This window comes from Cavia porcellus, unplaced genomic scaffold (genome assembly GCF_034190915.1).
Source record: "Cavia porcellus strain 051 isolate PalLab524CR breed Dunkin Hartley unplaced genomic scaffold, mCavPor4.1 scaffold_8, whole genome shotgun sequence".
NCBI lineage: Eukaryota > Metazoa > Chordata > Mammalia > Rodentia > Caviidae > Cavia > Cavia porcellus.
The window spans coordinates 56,019,776-56,025,775 of record NW_026947491.1 but is presented as its reverse complement, the minus strand read 5'-3'; positions in this window follow the sequence as shown (position 1 = coordinate 56,025,775).

Sequence of the window (6,000 nt, the reverse complement as noted above, 5' to 3'; positions counted from 1 at the left end):
AGTTTGGGATACCTCCAATCCCACCCTTGCTACTCATGCCATGCCTATTTTAATCAGTCTCATGGATCCTTCAATTTTTCCTTGAGTTCCCCAATATCCCATAGCTCCTCAACATTTACGGGGACTTAAACCCATAATTAAGCACCTTTTAGACAATGGTTTCCTTAAACCTACCCATTCACCCCACAATACTCCCATTCTCCTGGTACTCACACCTGATGGGTCCTATCGCCTGGTACAGGGCCGTAGGGTAATCAATAGTGCTGTTACCCCAATCCACCCAGTAGTGCCAAATCCTTATACCAAGCTTTCTCATATCCCTCCCTCCACTACTCATTTTACAGTTATAGATCTTAAAGATGCCTTCTTTACCATCCCCCTACAACCTGACTGTCAGGGCCTCTTTGTGTTTACATGGACTGACCCAGACACTCTCAGGTCTCAACAACTTATTTGGACAGTGCTCCCCCAAGGATTCAGAGATAGTCCCTGATAGAACTGTGGAAAGGAGAAGAGGAGGAGGCTAAAACTCCTGGCACCAGCTTCTACCTAGACATCAACCGTCATCCCGTCGATTCCCCTAGACCCCAATACAGCGCCCTCAGCCAGCAGGAAGTAGTTAAAGAGAGAAATCTTTGCCCCTTTCCATAATAATCATAAGACGGGATATGAAAGGGTTGCTGGCCCAGGCCAGATACTGTAGCTGGTAAAGCCAAGGAGCTCCTATCTCCCCCCACCCTTAGAAATTACCTCTGGTGCCAAACTAAGACCAATGGGCTACCTGTGCATCCCTAATGCCCCTTAGGTTCCACCCCAGGCCAAGGCTACTTATGTGCCTCATTCTACATGTTCCACAGAGAGATCGCCGGCCCTGGGGTGGAGATGCCACACCCCAGGGGGTTGGGGGTGTCTCCCCCGCATTCCCAAAATAAAGGTTACTTATATTTTATACTTCTTATCTTTTCAGCCGCCGCCGGTCCTCCCCTCTTCCTCCCCTTCACAGTTCTATCAGTCCCCACTTCTTTAGTCAAGCTCTCGCTACTGACCTCACAGAACTTGATCTCAAACCTGGTATCCTTCTTCAATACATAGATGACCTTCTATTATGTTCTCCATCCCATATGTTAGCCATACAGCATTCAGCCAGTTTTCTTAATTTTCTTGCTAGTTGGGATACAAGGTCTTTCCTGCTAAAGCCCAGATAGCTCCCCAAAAGTTAAATACCTAGGTCTCGCTCTTACCCCCACCACTCGTTCCAACACCACAGATCATAAGGCTATTCTTTGAGATCTACAGGTGCCCACAACTAAACATCAAGTTACATCTTTCCTAGGTTTAGCTAATTTCTTTCATCTCCGGATTCCTAACTTTGCAGCCCTAGCTCAGCCCCTCTACAAGGCAATTAAGGGTCCCTTATCAGAACCTCTGGACCCTACTAGGCCCATACATGCCTCTTTTAATAAATTAAAAGAGGCTCTCCTAAAAGCTCCAGCCCTTACCCTTCCTGATCCCACCCAACCTTTCAACTGTATATGCTACTTCTCAGGGCCACAATGCTGTAGGTGTACTAGGACACAAAAAGGGACCTTCTTTTCAAGCAGTAGCTTACTTGTCAAAACAGTTAGATAACACAGTAAAAGGATGGGCTCCTTGTCTCTGAGCCCTTGCAGCTGCAGCCCTCCTGACACAGGAAGCTAAGAAGTTTATATTAGGGCAGTCTATTACAGTACACTCACCTCATCACCTACGTGAGCTTATCTCACAAAAGGTGCTCCCTGCCCTGATGACCCCTTCTCGCATTCAACAGGTACACTTAGCTCTCTCTCAAGACCCTTGCATCTCTATTGCAACTAGTGGTCCTCTTAATGTGGCAACCTTACTTCCCACCTCAGAGGGCCATTCTCAACATGACTGTATTGAGGTCTTACAGATGACTCCCACCCCTTTCCCTCACATCAGTAGCACACCTCTCTCTTTAGCCTTTGACACATGGTTCATAGCTGGCAGTTCAACAAACACAGACATCCAAAAAAAAAGGCAAGATATGCAATAGTTAACCAGTCAAAAGTTATAGAAGCAAACCCACTGGCAGAACTTATTGCCCTTACAAGGGCTCTTACACTAGCAAAAGACAAAATCATAAATATATACACCAACTCAAAGTATACATTTAGCATTTTATACCCTCATGCCTCTGTCTGGCAAGAACTGGGTTTTATTAACTCTCAGGGAGCCCCCATCATTAACGCTCCCCTTAACCTTAAACTTCTAGAGGAAGCTCAACTCCCAAAGCAGGCAGCAGTTATTCATTATAAAGGACACCAAAACTCTACAGATCCTGTTGCTCAAGGCAATGCCTTTGCAGATTCACAAGCCAAGTTAACTGCACAAGGGCCCTGCCCTTCTCATCTTCTCCCGTTAGTCCCAAACAGTCTACCTCAGCCTAATTACTCACCAGAGCAGTTACAGCTATTTCATAAATCAGATTACACACAAAACACTCAGGGATCAAAACTAGTTCTCCCACATCAACAGGCCTTAGACATCATCACTGACTTACATAACTGTTTCATATAGGATCACAGGCCCTATACAAACTCTTAGCCCCAATAGTCACACACTCTTTTCTAAAAGTTATCATTCTTAAGATTACTCACACCTGTGATCTCTGTGCTAGGATCTCTCCTCAGTGACATATAGCACCCCCTTCCTTTCCTACCTATCAGCTTCGAGGACACACCCCTGGTCAGGACTGGCAGATAGATTCTATATACATGCCCCACCACAAAACTGTCAAATATCTTCTCACCTTTGTTTGTACCTTTTCAGGATGGATAGAAGCCTTTCCCACAACCAAGGAAACTGCTAATGTAGTTACCAAAGTCATATTACAAGAAATCACCAATGTTTGGTCTACCTCAGAGTGCTCAGTCAGATAATGGTCCCGCCTTTATTTCTCAGATCAATCAACAGGCATCCTCAAACTTACACATCACCTGGTGCCTACACATCCCAATACCATCCACAATTCTCAGGAAAAGTAGAAAAGGCAAGTGGCCTCATAAAGACACACCCTACAAAGCTCACTTTAGAACTACACCAACCTTCGCCTCAACTTTTGCCCTTAGCCTTAGCCAAGCTCAAGGCACTTCCCCGGGCTCCTACCTTCTTTACTCCTTTTAAACTTATGTACGGCAGGCCATTCTTACTCCACAATCTTCCTGCTCCCCCAAATCTCCCTCCCCTGTCTATGTCCCAGTCCTCTCCTTCCTTCAACACTTGTTGTGACAACATGCTGATCTCTGCCTTCCACAACCCTCTGGAGAGGCCAAACCAGATCCTCCCATATCCCCAGGAGATCTAATTTATCTCAAATGTTCTAAATCCACAGGACTACAACCAACGTGGAGTGGCCCCTATCTGGTCTCCTTGACGACCCCTACAGCGGTCAAAGTTGCTGGACTCCCATCCTGGTTTCACTTCACTCAGGCTAAGAGGTGCCCTCCCAGCCCTAAATCTGATCATTCTGAGTGGTCATCTCATCTTCTGTCGCCCACCCGTCTCTGTTTCATGAAGGCCTCACAGCCACAGTTCACAGGCTGAGTCATGTTTTGTTATCCAATTTGGTTCCTAATTTCTTATGTTCTATTAATTATTATTTTTACAGCAGGACTCTTAAAGGTCTTTCCTAAAGACTCCACATCATGCATAAGATCATCTTCATAATGTTCTATGTGACAACTGTCTTAGTTCTTTCTACCCTCAGCTGTTCGGCTAAATGTGACATCCCTGAAGGCCTAGGCTCTTACCTTCCTTATACTGGTACAGCCACGGCCTTCCCCACTCCCCCTATTTTTTCCAGTTCAACTCCTAGACCAGAGACAAGTCTTACCTACCTACCGTCTTAACTTTTACCCTTTCAGATGGGGGAATAATCACCTCTCATAAGTTCACTCCTCCTAACCCCACACTTATTTTTCAGAAATAATACCTCACCATGACAATGATTCTACCTCAATGTGGTCCTGATATAATGACATATCCAAATCAAAGGCACCTTTCCTTCTACCTCACCTAAGTCCTTAAATATGATAGTGGCCTGCCTCCTCACCTTGTCTTTTTGTTTTTCAGTCTAACATACAGGCATTCACCAGTGATAAAGTTGTCCTGGCTAAAACACCTGGCACCAGCTTCTACATGGGCATCAACCTTCATCCAGTCAACACTCCTAAACCCCAGTACAGCACCCCCTTCCAGCAGGAATCAGTAAAAGAAAGAAAAACTTCACTCTTTTTCCTAATAATCAAAAGATGGGACTGAAAGGATTTTGCCCCATTTGGGACACTGTAGCTGGTGAAAAGCTGGGAGGCGGAACCAGGGAGCTCTATCTTCCCCACCCCTAGGAATTTACCTGTGGCATGAAATGAATACCAATGGGCTACCTGTGCATCACTAATGGCCCTTAGGCACCACCCCAAGCCTAAGCTACATGTATGCCCCCACACTATGTGTCTGCCAGAGAGAAAGCCGGACTTCAGTGGTCCGGGGGTTTTGTTTTTCTCTCTGCGTGTTCTCAGAATAAAGGCCTCTTTTATTTCATACTTCTCGTCTTTTGGATGTGCCAGAATCTTATCAAAATTAATCTTAGGAAAAGGAAAGTTGACCATCTGACATCCTATTGCCTTGCTCTTCCTGTCCAGTGATTTTTGACTGACTTACACATTTAGATAATTTTCAGAGAAAGCTTTACATTATCATTATAGAGTACGAGCAAGATAAAAGTAGCAATTTTAAATCTGACCATCAGAGGTCAGTATAATCCTGTTTATTCAATATTTTCCATCTTAATTGTAGAATACAGCATTATAAATTATTGACGTGATATTATGACAGTTTTCTCAGTCTTTAAAGATATAAAAGAAGTTATTCCCCCCAATAAAGTGCTCTTCCCAATGGCAGATTTCCCCCTCTGCCAGCACCGTCTTACGGATCAGACATCTAACCATTGTCCTTCCATTTTCAAGAAAAAGAAAAAAGCATGAAAACTCTAAGGTTTTAAGAAGAATATAGATTCTAAGCTAAAATATAATTTCTATTACTTATATACAATAATCTAAGCTCTCCATGACTTTAACTTCACAATAGTCTTTAAATCATTCAGAAAATAGCATTAATACATAACCAGCTTTTGAAGTCCAGTTTATAACACGTAAGTGTAAGTATACGTACGTACCTTCTCTAAACCCCATCACAGCCTACATTAGACATTCGTCATACCACATGTGCTTATTTATGTCATTCTCTCCAATGACAGTAGCATTTGTAAACGCCTTTGGAGTTCCAGTAATACAATCTCTTTCTTATTCCACCCACAACTTGAACAACACTAATTAAGAAACTGAGTTTGCTAACCAAATAACAAAAGTGAGTTTTTCTGGTTTCCTTGTCTTCCCAGACTCCCTGTAGGAAGGTAGGTGAACAACTGGACACGCGCGCACACACACACACACACACACACACACACACACACACACACACACCTGTTATGCCTGCTCTAACCTGGAGAAGTTCTTGATTGCACTGCAAGTAAGAAGCTCTCGAGAAATCTTCCTGTTCAGTTACAGCCACACCACCAGTTATTTTCACTCACCAGAGAAGCTCTTCAAAGAAATTTATTCTTCACCCAAGCGGCAGAATTATGGAAGCATTCATCCTTCATATACTAATCATTATTTATAAGTTTTAAATATATGTATGCTTACATTTTATCTAAATTTTAAGTGCTTAAAGTAGAAGAATAAACATCATGAAATTAAATTATATCTAAGTAATTACATACCTTATGTTCTTTATTTGGTACAAAACAGTTCTGATTGCTCTATATTATTGTAATAATATTTTGCAGTAATGGTATAATTGAACATTTACTTTCATGGTCATAATTTCCTGAAAACCACAAGCACTTAGGTGCATTTTGAAATGTGCAGAGATAGAATTGTT